This window comes from Nyctereutes procyonoides, unplaced genomic scaffold (assembly GCF_905146905.1).
Source record: "Nyctereutes procyonoides isolate TBG_1078 unplaced genomic scaffold, NYPRO_anot_genome, whole genome shotgun sequence".
Lineage (NCBI taxonomy): Eukaryota > Metazoa > Chordata > Mammalia > Carnivora > Canidae > Nyctereutes > Nyctereutes procyonoides.
Window position 1 is genome coordinate 39,604,631 of NW_026575051.1, and position 13,573 is coordinate 39,618,203.

The following is a 13,573-nucleotide window of genomic DNA, read 5'->3' on the forward strand; positions in this document are numbered from 1 at the left end:
CATTAGCACCCGGATACCTCCACTTGACCCTCTCAAAAGCCAACCCATTATCTTACTTATAGACGTGTAAGACAGCCTTGTGGGAGATGATTTACACACCACACAACTCACCTACTTAAAGTGGTGGTTTTTAAAACATTCACAGTATTGTGCAACCATTGCTACAATTAATTTCTGACTGTTTTCATCACCCCCAAAAGAAACCTTATACTCATTAGTAGTGACTTGCCCATTTTTCCCTCAATTCCCTATTCTGGACTTTTCGTGTAAAGGGGATCATGTAATATGCAGTATTTTGTGATTTAACCTCTTTCAGCATAATATTTTCAAGGTACAATCACACTGTAGCATATATCAATACTCCAAAAAAAAAAAGAAAACCTACCAAGTAGTTGATCTTGTATGACAAACTTATTGACATAGGGTAAGATGGGTATCTAGATGTTGAGTGATGGGACTTTGTGTCTACAGGATCTAGTAAAATGATAGAAACAAATCAAAGTTCACACTCCACTTCTGTGGATTACTTTATCAGGTATAATAATCATCCTAAAGTTTCACACAATAGTGAGCCTTCTAATGTGGATTGACAGAGAACTATTATGTAGAAACTTAATGTGCTTTAAGTATAAGAAACACAGGGATAGAGTTATAATTTAGCAATAAATCTGTGGGCTTAAAACAGACACTTGGTTATTTTAACAAACATAAAGATGACACAGTAATTTATAGTAGAAACATCTCATAAAACAAATAAAATGAGTACCACTTTCTAGAAGAGTTGCCCAAAAATGTGGAAAAAATGAACATATATATGGAACTATTCACCTTAGCGATTGAATAATTTCTCATAGATTCATTAGGTAAGCCACTACCATATTTTCTAATTAACTCATAAAACATGCTCTTCTGGACATTCTTCCCACTTAGTAAAGACTTTTGTCTTTACTAAAGACATTTATTAAACATTGAATTGTATTAACATACTTGTATTTATGCTATATTTGTTATATTAATCATATCATATTTTCCTCTTCTTCCTTTTAGATCTATAGTCTTGGTGACCTCAGAGGAGGAATGGAAATAAATTTGAAAGTATTGGTTTATTTTATTATGTGGTTTTATATTTTTGGAGATTACATACAATTTGGAGATTACATACCATTTGCTAATGATTATGGGCTATTAAGATTATGGATCCAAACAGAGGTAACCAATGCAAGGCAGGGGAGGTATAGGTATTTACACCTACACTTTGATGGAATGTTAATAGCACCATAAATATATGTGCTTACTCTTTTGACAAGGATGACTAGGAAAGTATTATAAAATACTTTAGGAGATACCTGGATTTAACATGAGTATGGACCTGCATCACAGCAGAACTGCTGCTGTTATGAGCACACATAGGAAATCCTTATTATATAAAATAAAATAAATAAAATAAAATAAAATAATAAAATAAAAAGTAGTTAATATTTTCATCCTGAGGGGCCACTTACAATTGGGGTCCAGAGTCACAGTTTCTGTAGAGGGAAAGCTAGATCTAAAATTTTTCTACTGACAAGGACATTTGAGTTTCAGCAACAAATTACTATTATGAATGAATCAATAAGGCGTATATTATCAAAAGACAGTTTACACCATATTTTTCAATCATAAATAAAATCATTATAAGAAGACTTATGCATAGAGAAAACAACAAATGATGTTGCAAATTGAATTCTTTTTTTTTATAAATTAATTTTTATTGGTGTTCAATTTACCAACATACAGAATAACACCCAGTGCTCATCCCGTCAAGTGTACCCCTCAGTGCCCGTCACCCATTCACCCCCACCCCCCACCCTCCTCCCCCTCCACCACCCCTAGTTCATTTCCCAGAGTTAGAAGTCTTTATGTTCTGTCTCCCTTTCTGATATTTCTCACACATTTCTTCTCCCTTCCCTTATATTCCCTTTCACTATTATTCATATTCCCCAAATGAATGAGAACATACACTGTTTGTCCTTCTCCGGTTACTGTGGCCAAGTTCAAAAAGGGTGTTGCCTGAGTTCTCCTCTGGGATTTTGATGGAATCTTGTCTCACATTTAGATCTTTCATCTATTTTGAGTTTAACTTTGTGTATGGTGCAAGAGAGTGGTCCAGTTTCATTCTTCTGCATGTGGATGTCCAATTTTCCCAGCACCATTTATTGAAGAGACTGTCTTTCTTCCAGTGGATCGTCTTTCCTCCTTTATCGTATATTAGTTGAGCATAAAGTTCAGGGTCCACTTCTGGGTTCTCTGTTCTGTTCCATTGATCTATGTGTCTGTTTTTGTGCCAGTACCACACTGTCTTGATGAACACAGCTTTGTAGTACAACCTGAAATCTGGCATTGTGATGCCCCCAGATATGGTTTTCTTTTTTTAAAATTCCCCTGGCTGTTTGGGGTCTTTTCTGATTCCACACAAATCTTAAAATAATTTGTTCTAAGTCTCTGAAGAAAGTCCATGGTATTTTGATAGTAAATTGCCCTGGGTAACATTGACATTTTCACTATATTAATTCTGCCAATCCATGAGCATGGAATATTTTTCCATCTCTTTGTGTCTTCCTCAATTTCTTTCAGAAGTGTTCTATAGTTTTTAGGGTATATTTTGAGAACCATTTGAATGGTAAATGGTTCTCCAACCTTTTATTTTCAGGTTGTAGGTGTCCTTCTGTCTAAAATGAGTCTCTTGTAGACAGCAAATAGATGGGTCCTGCTTTTTTATCCAGTCTGAAACCCTGCGCCTTTTGATGGGGTCATTAAGCCCATTCACGTTCAGAGTTACTATTGACAGATATGACTTTAGTGTCATCATGATATCTATTTAGTCCTTGTTTTTGTGGATTGTTCCACTGAACTTCTTCTTAAAGGGGAGTTTTAAGAGTCCCCCTTAAAATTTCTTGCAGAGCTGGTTTGGAGGTCACATATTCTTTCAGTTCCTGCCTGTCTTGGAAGCTCTTTATCTCTCCTTCCATTTTGAATGAGAGCCTTGCTGGATAAAGTATTCTTGGTTGCATGTTCTTCTCATTTAGGACCCTGACTATATCCTGCCAGCCCTTTCTGGCCTGCCAGGTCTCTGTGGAGAGGTCTGCTGTTACCCTAATATTCCTCCCCATGAAAGTCAGGGACTTCTTGTCTCTTGCTGCTTTAAGGATCTTCTCTTTATCTTTGGAATTTGCAAGCTTCACTATTAGATGTCGAGGTGTTGAACGGTTTTTATTGATTTTAGGGGGGGATCTCTCTATTTCCTGGATCTGAATGCCTGTTTCCCTTCCCAGATTGGGAAAGTTTTCAGCTAGGATTTGTTCAAATACATATTCTGGCCCTCTGGCCCTTTTGGCGCCCTCGGGAACCCCAATTAAACGTAGGTTTTTCTTCCTTAGACTGTCATTTATTTGCCTTAATCTGTCTTCATGGTCCCTTAATTGATTGTCTCTTTTTTCCTCAGTTTCCCTCTTTGCCATTAACTTGTCTTCTATGTCACTCACTCGTTCTTCCACCTCGTTAACCCTCGTCCTTAGGACTTCTAGTTTGGATTGCATCTCATTCAATTGGTTTTTAATTTCTGCCTGATTGGATCTAAATTCTGCAGTCATGAAGTCTCGTGAGTCCTTAATGCTTTTTTCTAGAGCCACCAGTAGCTGTATAATGGTGCTTCTGAATTGGCTTTCTGACATTGAAGTGTAATCCAGATTTTGTAACTCTGTGGGAAAGAGGGCTGTTTCTGATTCTTTCTTTTGAGGTGAGGTTTTCCTTCTAGTCATTTTGCTCAGTGCAGAGTGGCCAAAAACAAGTTGTATTGGAACACGGGGGAGTATCACTGGTCCGTCCAGCTGGTCTTCTGGGGGAGGGGCCTGCTGTGCTGATTTTCAGGTGTTAGCACTTGGGGGAGCTGCTCTGCCCCTGCCTGCTGCGGGGCTCAGCTGGGGTTGTTTACCCCGTTGGGCCCCAGGAGGATCAGCCGCAGTTGCTATGGCAACTCTGGAAGCCTGGATTCAGCCTCCGCAGTAACTTCGGGGCCCGGGGCTCTCGGCTCTCAGTCCGCAGGGCCTGGAGGCTCCGGGGCGGGGCCGCTGATCTGCTCAGCTCGGGGCAGGAGCGTCCTTGCTGTCCTGGGCCCTCCCGGCCTCTGCCTGTCCCGGGGGAGGCCGGATCCTGGGCTGTGTCCCGGCGCCCTGTGCTCCGGGGCCTGCGCTGTTGGATTCGCGCTCCCGCCCCGCAGCCCCCTCCGCGGAGCCGCCGCCCGAGCCCCTCCGAGCTGCTCCGGCCCCGCCGTGCGCGCTGCAGCCCTTAGGGAGCTCGGCGCACTCTCCCGGGGCGCAGGTGTCTGTTAGTGTCCCCGGGAGCCCGAGGGCATCCCCGCTCTCCTGGGTCCTGCTCCAACTCCCTGCGAGCCCCTTTCCGCCCGCCCGGGAAGGTTGGTGCAGCTCCTGCTCCTCCGGGACGGGGCTCTCCTGTCCTGGGGACACTCGCCCCGGCCTCAGCCCGGCTCCTCGCGGGGCCCCTCCCCCTCGGAGGCCTTTTGTTCCTTTATTTCTTTTTCCCCGTCTTCCTACCTTGATAGAAGCGCGGACTCTTCTCACTGTAGCGTTCCAGCTGGTCTCTCTTTACATCTCAGGCCGAATTCGTAAATTTTCAGGATGGTTTCGCAAATTGAATTCTTAAGTATAATTCCATAAATGTAAGCGAAAAGAAAGTTTCCTTAAAGAAGTTTATTAGAAGATATTTCCATTTCAGTAGCACAATTACCCTTTGCACATCATGAAATTCCACAGCTCTCTGAACACAGACCCACACCTCCACATAGCTGCCAAAGCCAGGACCCTGTCTGCATCTGTAGGTATGTGGGCATGTATCCATGGGAGTCTTACTACTCATTCACCTACACCTGGACTGCATATTCTCTCTCAGGACATTGATGTTTTTGCTCTCAGTCCATAAATACTCATCTCATAATCTTATCATCACTTTTCCTTGCCCTGCTCCTATCCTTTCATTTTTCTCCTATGAATACCAATATCTTGCCACTCATAACTCAGTCCAAATTTTCTCACTCATTACACTCTTGCCTGGTTTTCTCCACCATTTTCCTCCTCTTGTCCTTACTAGTAGCCTTCATCCTCAGAGTCTGCGTCTCCTTCACCTCTTTTAATAAATGCCTCTTTTTTTCTAAAGTCTTTACTTATCTTTATTTAAGTGCACTTGAACTAAAATCTAATGATGTATCACCTCACTGTCCTCTTCTCTGATGATTACTTTCTTCCATTGTCCTCCATTCAGTAGGCCAATAACCACTTTAGATCATTTAATCAATCCATTGTCTGCTACTCTTCTAAACTCCTGGTCATCATTTTATATATATCTACTGCCCTGCAGGTCCATTTCCAGCTTCTCAGCTGATGGGCATCTCTGCAGAGTACTTTGTCATCATCACAGTGATTCAATGGCCATATCAATAATTCCCCAGACTCTTTAACTGTCTTCAGACATCAGATATCTCCTAGATATGACAGACACCTACTTAAGTAGGCAGTTCCTGTGCTATTCCCATATTTTAATATATTTTGGGCAAATTAGGAAGCTTCAGCTGTACATTTGTTTTCTGTTGCTACTGTGCCAAATGACCACAAACTTGATAGCTTAAACAACTGACACATATTCTCTGCAGTTCAGAAAGCCATAAGTCTAAAATGGCCTCCTGGGTCTAAAATCAAGGTATCTTGATTTTTTCTAGAAGCTACGGAAAGAATCTGTTCCTTGCCTCTTCTGGCTTCTTGTGGAAGCTATCACTACTTAGCTAGGGCTGTACAACATTGTCATCACATTGCCTTCTCCTCTTCTATCATCAAATCTACATTTGCCTCCAATTTATAAAAACCTTGTGATTACAGGTATGGCCCACCCAGATAATTCAACATAATCTCCCTTTCTCGGAGTGCTTAACATAATCACATCTACAAAGTTACCTTGCCATATAAGGTAACATTCACAGGTTCTCAGGATTAAGATGTGGATATTTTTAGGGGCAACTATTCGGCCTCCCCCAAGCTAACTGGCGCCAAGCACACCATGCTAACCATCAGGAAATATCTTCAGTGTCGATGGCAGTAACAGCACAGATAGGGAGGCACCTTTCCAAATAATGTTGGCATAGTAGGGTATCATTAGGCACAAAAGGGAAGGAGGAGACAGTGGCAGTGGCAGGGGCATTAGCAATGTGTCTATCCATCCATATCGTGATCATTCTGTGTGATCTGGCTGTTCTGGTAAACACAGGATTAACAACTTCATTTTTCTTTGTTCTGGTGTCCCACAATGGCCAATTTCTCACACTGTCCTTCCTGCATTTCTTCTCTCCACCTAAAATATCTTTCTTTTCAATCTTCTACCTATTCCAGTGCTAAGCCATCTGAATTCCCAAAGCTTCATTGAATCCCTCTCTACCCTTTCCCTCATATGCTGGTCTAATTTCTCCCTTCTCTAAATTTCTGGAATCATAAGCACATAGTTTAACATTTCTTACCAGTTGTGATTATATATATTCATATAATTATATATATCTCAGTTGTATTTTTCTTTCTTTCTATAGAAACAAGTAGAACGTTGTACACATAAGAGGGACACTTAGCAAATATTGCGTCATTCATTGATAGATTCAAGTAGCTCATGAGGTTAATTGGAGAAATACAGAAAATTATAAAATTCCAGATCATTACATTGTTGTGGTGAATTTAGCCAAATGTCCATAATAATAAGGTAAGATCATATGTATATGGGCTCTAAATAATAAAAATAATGAGAATAATAAATTTTTTAAAGAGTTTTGATTTTAAATAAAGAGTTCAATAAAGAGGCATTTTAGATAATGCTGCTGTTAATATCCATATTTTCACATAGCAGCTATAACTATAATTACCATAAATATTTTTTTAGAAGTTTAGGACTAAAAATTCTGGTTTATGAAAGTAAGTTTATTACAAGGATGAGATAACAACTCCACCTGGCACCATTGTCTATATCGTTCAGGAAAATTTCTTCCACAAAGAACCTGATTAAATACTTGATACTGCTCTTATAAAAGCAGCTTTTTTTCTAGACTATGCAGATATTAGGTTATATACTTAACCAAGAAATTTGATTTTTTTTAATCCTATTATGCATAAAACTAAACTTTAGGCTATTCTGAGCATGGGCTTCATTTGTTCAGGATAATTATTTCTCCATGATACAGACATGTATAAATATACAGATCTACATATACAGCCCTAAAGAAAAAGAATAAATAACTGCAAAAGATGATTTTTGAAAAATCATTATTCAGATTTTTAAAAATGCAAATGAAAAATCTGTCTCAATAACAGCCAAATGGCAGTGAATCTTAAATATCAATTTGTAATATGTCAAAGTGACTTACATTATTTCTTCTTAGTACATAAAAGCCATTCTACAGAGGGCTTTGTTCTTATATTTTGTATTCTGTATTATAGTAAAATAAGAAAAAATTTCATCTCTGTCTCTTACATACAAATAATCACTTATCCTTAACTTTACCATTAATCCTAGATATGTCAATAATGATTTTCTCTAAACTTAATAAAACTACTCTGTGATCCTTTCTAAAAAATAACTACAAAAGCTTGCATGAGTGTTTCCACTCAATATGTTTGTCTCAAATTCAGTTTTTAACTATTTGAATTTTTTTTCATTGTGTAGTACATTTTGAGGAAGGAAATTTAGAATTTTAGCTATTACAAAACTCTTGTATCTTTGATTCTAAAATGAGGCAATTCCTTAAATGAAACATAAGAATTATAAACTGATAGAAAATGCACAGAGAGTAATACAGAGAAAAATGGAGAAGACTGTACGTGAGCCGAGGAAAAAATATTCTGACGTGAAATAGCCACAAAACAGAGACACAGAAAAATAGAAACATGATTTGGTTCTTCATTCCCGTATATCTCACAAGTTTAGGGCAGGAAAGCTCCTAAACCAGAGAATGTAAAAAGAAAGTCCTAAAAGTTGCATTCACAATCGTTTAAAATAAAAGTGGAAGAAGTTGCGTGGACACAGTGCATTTCAAAATAGAAATTATGACACAGACAGTAAAAAGTGATAACAGAGGAAAAGAAAGCATCTTAAAATCAAAAGCTAATTACTCAGTATCTAAGTTTATGAGCAGGAATATAGCTTGCTAGGATTTTTCAAGTTAATTAAAAAAACACGTTTAAGTGTTTTCACTTAAATTAGCTAATAATTTTAGTGAATTAAACAATTCAGAAAATTAGCTAATAATTTATCTATTTTCATGTTAACCCGCAAACAACATGTTGTTGGAATATATCCAATTGTAACTTAGTTCTGGTATAATTGTTGTCATTACTGATTAGAAAGGAAAAAGTGACTTAAAAAATCCCTAAGCAATAATGCCTAAACAATTACTTGTAAACTACCAGTGCCACTCATGAAAACTGCACATATATCAGAATAACTCCAGATTTGAAAGCAGATGAATCTTAAGAATTTAAAACACCTTCTAAGATGAATTTTATAGAGTAATCAAATGTAGCCTCTGACTTCCAGATAAAGGTTCCTGAATAAAAACATGCATTATTTTTACTTCCTACTAAAACTTGATTAAAACTTCAGTGGAAGTCTTTGGAGCTCTTTGAGAAAGATGCAGTTACAGGTCCAGGGGAGCTCTGGGCACCAGCTTCCTACTCCTAACTCACCACTGTTCACTTTCCCTTAGGAACAAATGGGTCAGGAAACCATGCAGCAGCCATGGCTTTTAAAGACATCGGGAAAACACTCGTGGAACCAGAGGTGGTGTTTCACCAAATCAGAATTACTCTAGCCAGTCGCAGCCTAAAATCTTTGAAGAAGTTACCTGCTGACTTGATCAGAGGAGCAAAGGAGAAGAATTTCAAATTGAAAGGACCAGTTTGGATGCCTAAGATTCTGAGAATCATTGCAAGAAAAAGATCCTTGTGGTGAAGGTCCTAAGACTTAGGATTGTTTTCAGATGAGTATCCATAATCTACTCACTGATTTGCACAGTCCTTCTGAGATTGTTAAACAGATTACGTCCATCAGTATTTGAGCCAGGAGTCTAGGTTGAAGTCACCGTTGCAGATGCTTAAATCAACCTTTTAAATTAGTTATCAGTTGTTAAAAAAGAAAAGTATTTCAATGAAAGTCTCTTAAGATATAAATCCACTAAAACATATTGAGAGAAGAAAACAGCAACTAATTTAAAAGCTGGAAGGCAAATGGAAAAACAGTTAACTTAGCACATTGAGAAAGGTGAATCTTAAACCCATAGTATAAAAAGTCAAGAAGCAATCTCATTTAAACATAGAGACCTAAATACCTAAGGAATTGGTAGAGTAATATTTTTAGAAATGGATTAAATGAGCACTAAAAGCATAAGATTTGTTGAAAACTTACTTAAACAGCATTAAGACTTAGCTCTCCTTCTCCGTTCCAAAGTCTATAGGTTACCATTTCTCTCTTAAACTAGCAGAAAACTACAAATATATTTTTGACAGCTTTACTGAGATAAATTCATATATCATAAAATGTACCCATTTAATTCAGTGGTTTATAATATATTCATAGTTGTGCAACTGTCATCATAACTTTAGATCACTTATTACCCCAAAAAGAAACTCAATACCCATTAGCCATCACCCTCCAATCCCCCTTCCTTCCAGCTCTAAGAAATCACAATCAAATTAATTAAAATACATTAAATTTTAAGGTAATTAACATCTAATTAATTAATTAAGATTAATCAAAATTTTATCTCTGGATTTATCTAATATGGACATTTAGTATAAATTGATTAATTCACTGTGTCCTTTTATAAACTTCTTTCACTTGGTATGTTTTAAGGTCATCTATGTTGGAGCATGTGGCAGTATTGTCCTTTGTATTGTCAAATAGTACTCCATTGTACATATATATCACATCTTATTTACTTGTTTTATCACTGATGGACATTTGAGTTGTTTTCACTTTTTTATATATTATGAACAAAACTACTATGAACCTTTGTGTATAAGTTTTTGTGCAGACATGTTTTTATTTCCCTGGAGTATATACCTAGGAGTGGAATTTCTGTGACATATGGTCATTGTATGTTTACTCTTTTAAGGAACTGACAGACTGTTTTCAAAAGTAGCTGCACTACTTATATCTCCACCAGCAATGCACAAGATTTCCAACTTCATATCCTTACAAAAACTTATCTTTTTCATTTAGCCATCCTCGTGGGTATAAAATGATGCCATTGTGTTTTTATATGCATTTTAGAGGGTGTGTATTTTTTGAGATAGTACCAAAGTCTCTTGTCCCAGGAAGTTTCACACATAAAGCAGAATTAAGTGAAAATGTATATACTAACATAGAAAGCTCTATTCTATTTTTTTACTCTGTCTCTAAAACTCTGGCAGCTATATATATATATATATATATATATATATATATATATATATATATATATCACCAAGCTGGTAAATGGGCAAAATCTTCAGGTGTCTGAATAGCTTAGGATAAAGAATATAAGACACAGACACCAAACATTTCCAAAATAAATATCCCACAATAAATTTAAAAATTGATAAGCCCCAATCATACAGTCAGAACTTCCCATCAACTTTTAACTTGCTCTAATTTTAAATATGTGCTTTCAACCAAGTATTACCAGACATTTTAAGAAAACCTATAAAGTCAAAGACAAACCAAGCAAAACATGAAAGAAGCAATTTGGATTAAAAGAAAAAAATGACAATGCAAGGAGAAGAAAACTTAAAAAAAATGATAATAAATCTTCACTACTATTAATACCCTGAGAGAAATAAGTTACTGCATCCGTAAAGCATGCTATATTTAAAAAAACACTCAGAAAACAAAAAGTAAAAGCAGCCGTAAAGCATGCTATATTTAAAAAAACACTCAGAAAACAAAAAGTAAAAGCTCTTAGGTTTACAAAAAGAAGAGTAGAGATGAAAAAAATCAGTAGGCAATTTGGAAGAAGGAATTGAAAAAATTTCCTAGAAAGTATGCCATAAAGGCAAGATGATGAAAAACAGGAGAATAAAGTAAAAAATAGTAGAAGGTCTTCATTAGACTCAATATCCAATTAATAGATGTTCCAGAAAGAAAGAACTGAGAAAAATGGAGAAGTCAATTAAATTACTCAAGAGATTTTCAAAGTACAGTAAGATATGAGTGCTCACTTTGAGAGAGTCCAGAAAGCACCCAGTAAAAATATTAAAAATAGACTCATTCAGAGGTTCAGAGGCTTGCCACCATGAAATTTCATAACACTGGAAACAAAGGTATCCTTCAAGATTTAAAAAAATAAAAAATAAAAAAGGAAAGACAGGCTTTCTAGAGGCAATATTGAGGCAGTGAAGAGTGTAGTAAATTTTTTATAATCTTCTCAAACCTCCTCATACAAAAAAAGCAGTGAAAGAACAATTAAAGCACTTGAAGAAATGATATCTTCAATAAAACCAGGTAATAAGGAATTCTCCTGAGTATTCAGATGAAGCCAAAATACCAAAAACAACACAGGTCTTCTAGCTTCAACGGCTATACAATGTTATTGGGAAAGAGATAAAAAGTGAAAGGATGTTATAAAGCCACAGGACACAGTAACCACCAATAAATACCTAACCCTATAATGAGAGGACCACAGACTGAATGGAACTTCATGTGAATAAATTTGAGAACAGCTAATAAACTTTGAAGAAGCCCTTCAAATAAGTAGTGGGCAAAGACTTCTGGGGCACCACTAATGGAAAAACAAGAAATTCAAACAATGCATAAGAGACCAAACCACTAGTGGAATGCAAAAATATCCAATTTTGTAGAATATCCATCCTTGTAGAAGGATGATCTACTCTTAAGTGAAACTACAGAAACAGAAATCACATTAGGAAAGGGAAGAAACACTGGGGAGAGATAAAGCTCGGATACTGTGTGGCAGAAGAGATCAACAGAGCATACTGTACTGGAATAGCAAACAAGAATGTTTAACAGTGAGATTACCATGAAAAGCAAGGCTGGTAAAGCTCTAGACAGTACAGTAATAGAGACAAGAAACCTACATGAATCAATCAGGCTAAGCCTCACAAGGTGTATAAGTGACTAAAACATGTAGATAGATGATTGATACTGATAGAGAGAGAAATTGAGAGAGAGAGATAGAGATAAATATAGATTAGATAGACAGGAAAGCTCTTGAACCACAAGGGACATTATCTACCATGGCCAAGTCATACCTCCCATATAGAGACAACCTCCTAATAATCCAGGAAGTGCTATCTCATTTAAACATGTGAAACAAAATCACAATCGAATGAGAGATATAATATATAAAGATTGTAAAACTAAAGATGAAAATAATCCAAATGATGTTCCAGCAGCAGACAATTGAAAAATATTAAGAAAAATATGACTACAAAGAAAATGAAATTAGCATATTATTTAAGAAAGGGATAAAAGACATTAAGAAAATGATCAAAGCTCTGGAAGAACAGCATTGTCAAAATTAGAACATCTCAGATAAAATGACCAGTCAACAGGAGGTTATACATTTTTTAAAAAGATTGTATTTATTTATTTGAGAGGGAGAGAGAGAGAGCAAGTGCACTCACAAGCAGGAGGAAGGAGAGAGGCAGTGGAAGAAGTAGACTCCCTGCTGAGCAGGGAGTCCAACAGGGGGCTTTATACCAGGACCCTGAGATCATGACCTGAGCTGAAGGCCTACGCTTAACTGACTGAGCCACTCATGTACCCCAAGGAGTGTATACATTTTTTTAAAAGGCTAACAGAATTCATGAATAAACAAAAAGAAAATGAAAAAAATTAGAAATGACTAAATTTTAAGAAATACAAGAATATATAAAGAAATACAAGAATATATAAAGAAAAATAGGAGAAACAGAGGAAAGAAGAAAAAAGTGACTGTAATGAAATAGAAATAAAGATACAAAGGTTTTTCAAATGAAAGATATAGAAGACATACAAAGAAAGGTTAGGTATAATTGAAATACTTAAAGAAGGAAAACATAACAATTGAAAAAATTAAAAATTTAAAGTGCAAGGTAAAAAATTTTTTCTTCTGGAAAAAATACAACAATGCATAGCACACTGAGCACTTGTGAAGTATAACCCAGCAGAGTCAACATCAACTCATATGTAGTAAAGTTACTATTGTACTTTAAAGATACAGAGAAAAAAACCCATTCAGACAAAAACACTAAGTGACTAATGAGGGGAAAAATATGTTAGTTTGGTTTCAGATTTTTTTAAAGATTTATTTATTTATTTATTCATGACAGAGAGAGAGAGAGAGAGAGAGAGAGAGAGAGAGAGGCAGAGACACAAGCAGAGGGAGAAGCAGGCTCCATGCAGGGAACCCGATGTGGGACTCGATCCTAGATCTCCAGGATCACACCCTGGGCTGAAGGCGGAGCTAAACCATTGAGCCATCGGGGCTGCCCTGGTCTCAGATTTTTCAACGTTT

At 36.7% G+C, this 13,573-nt stretch overlaps 1 pseudogene; it reads left to right on the top strand.

Moving 5' to 3' along the window:
* The first annotated feature begins 8,817 nt into the window (after positions 1-8,817).
* LOC129513034 (40S ribosomal protein S20-like) lies at positions 8,818-9,176 on the top strand (annotated as a pseudogene).
* Positions 9,177-13,573: the final 4,397 nt, after the last annotated feature.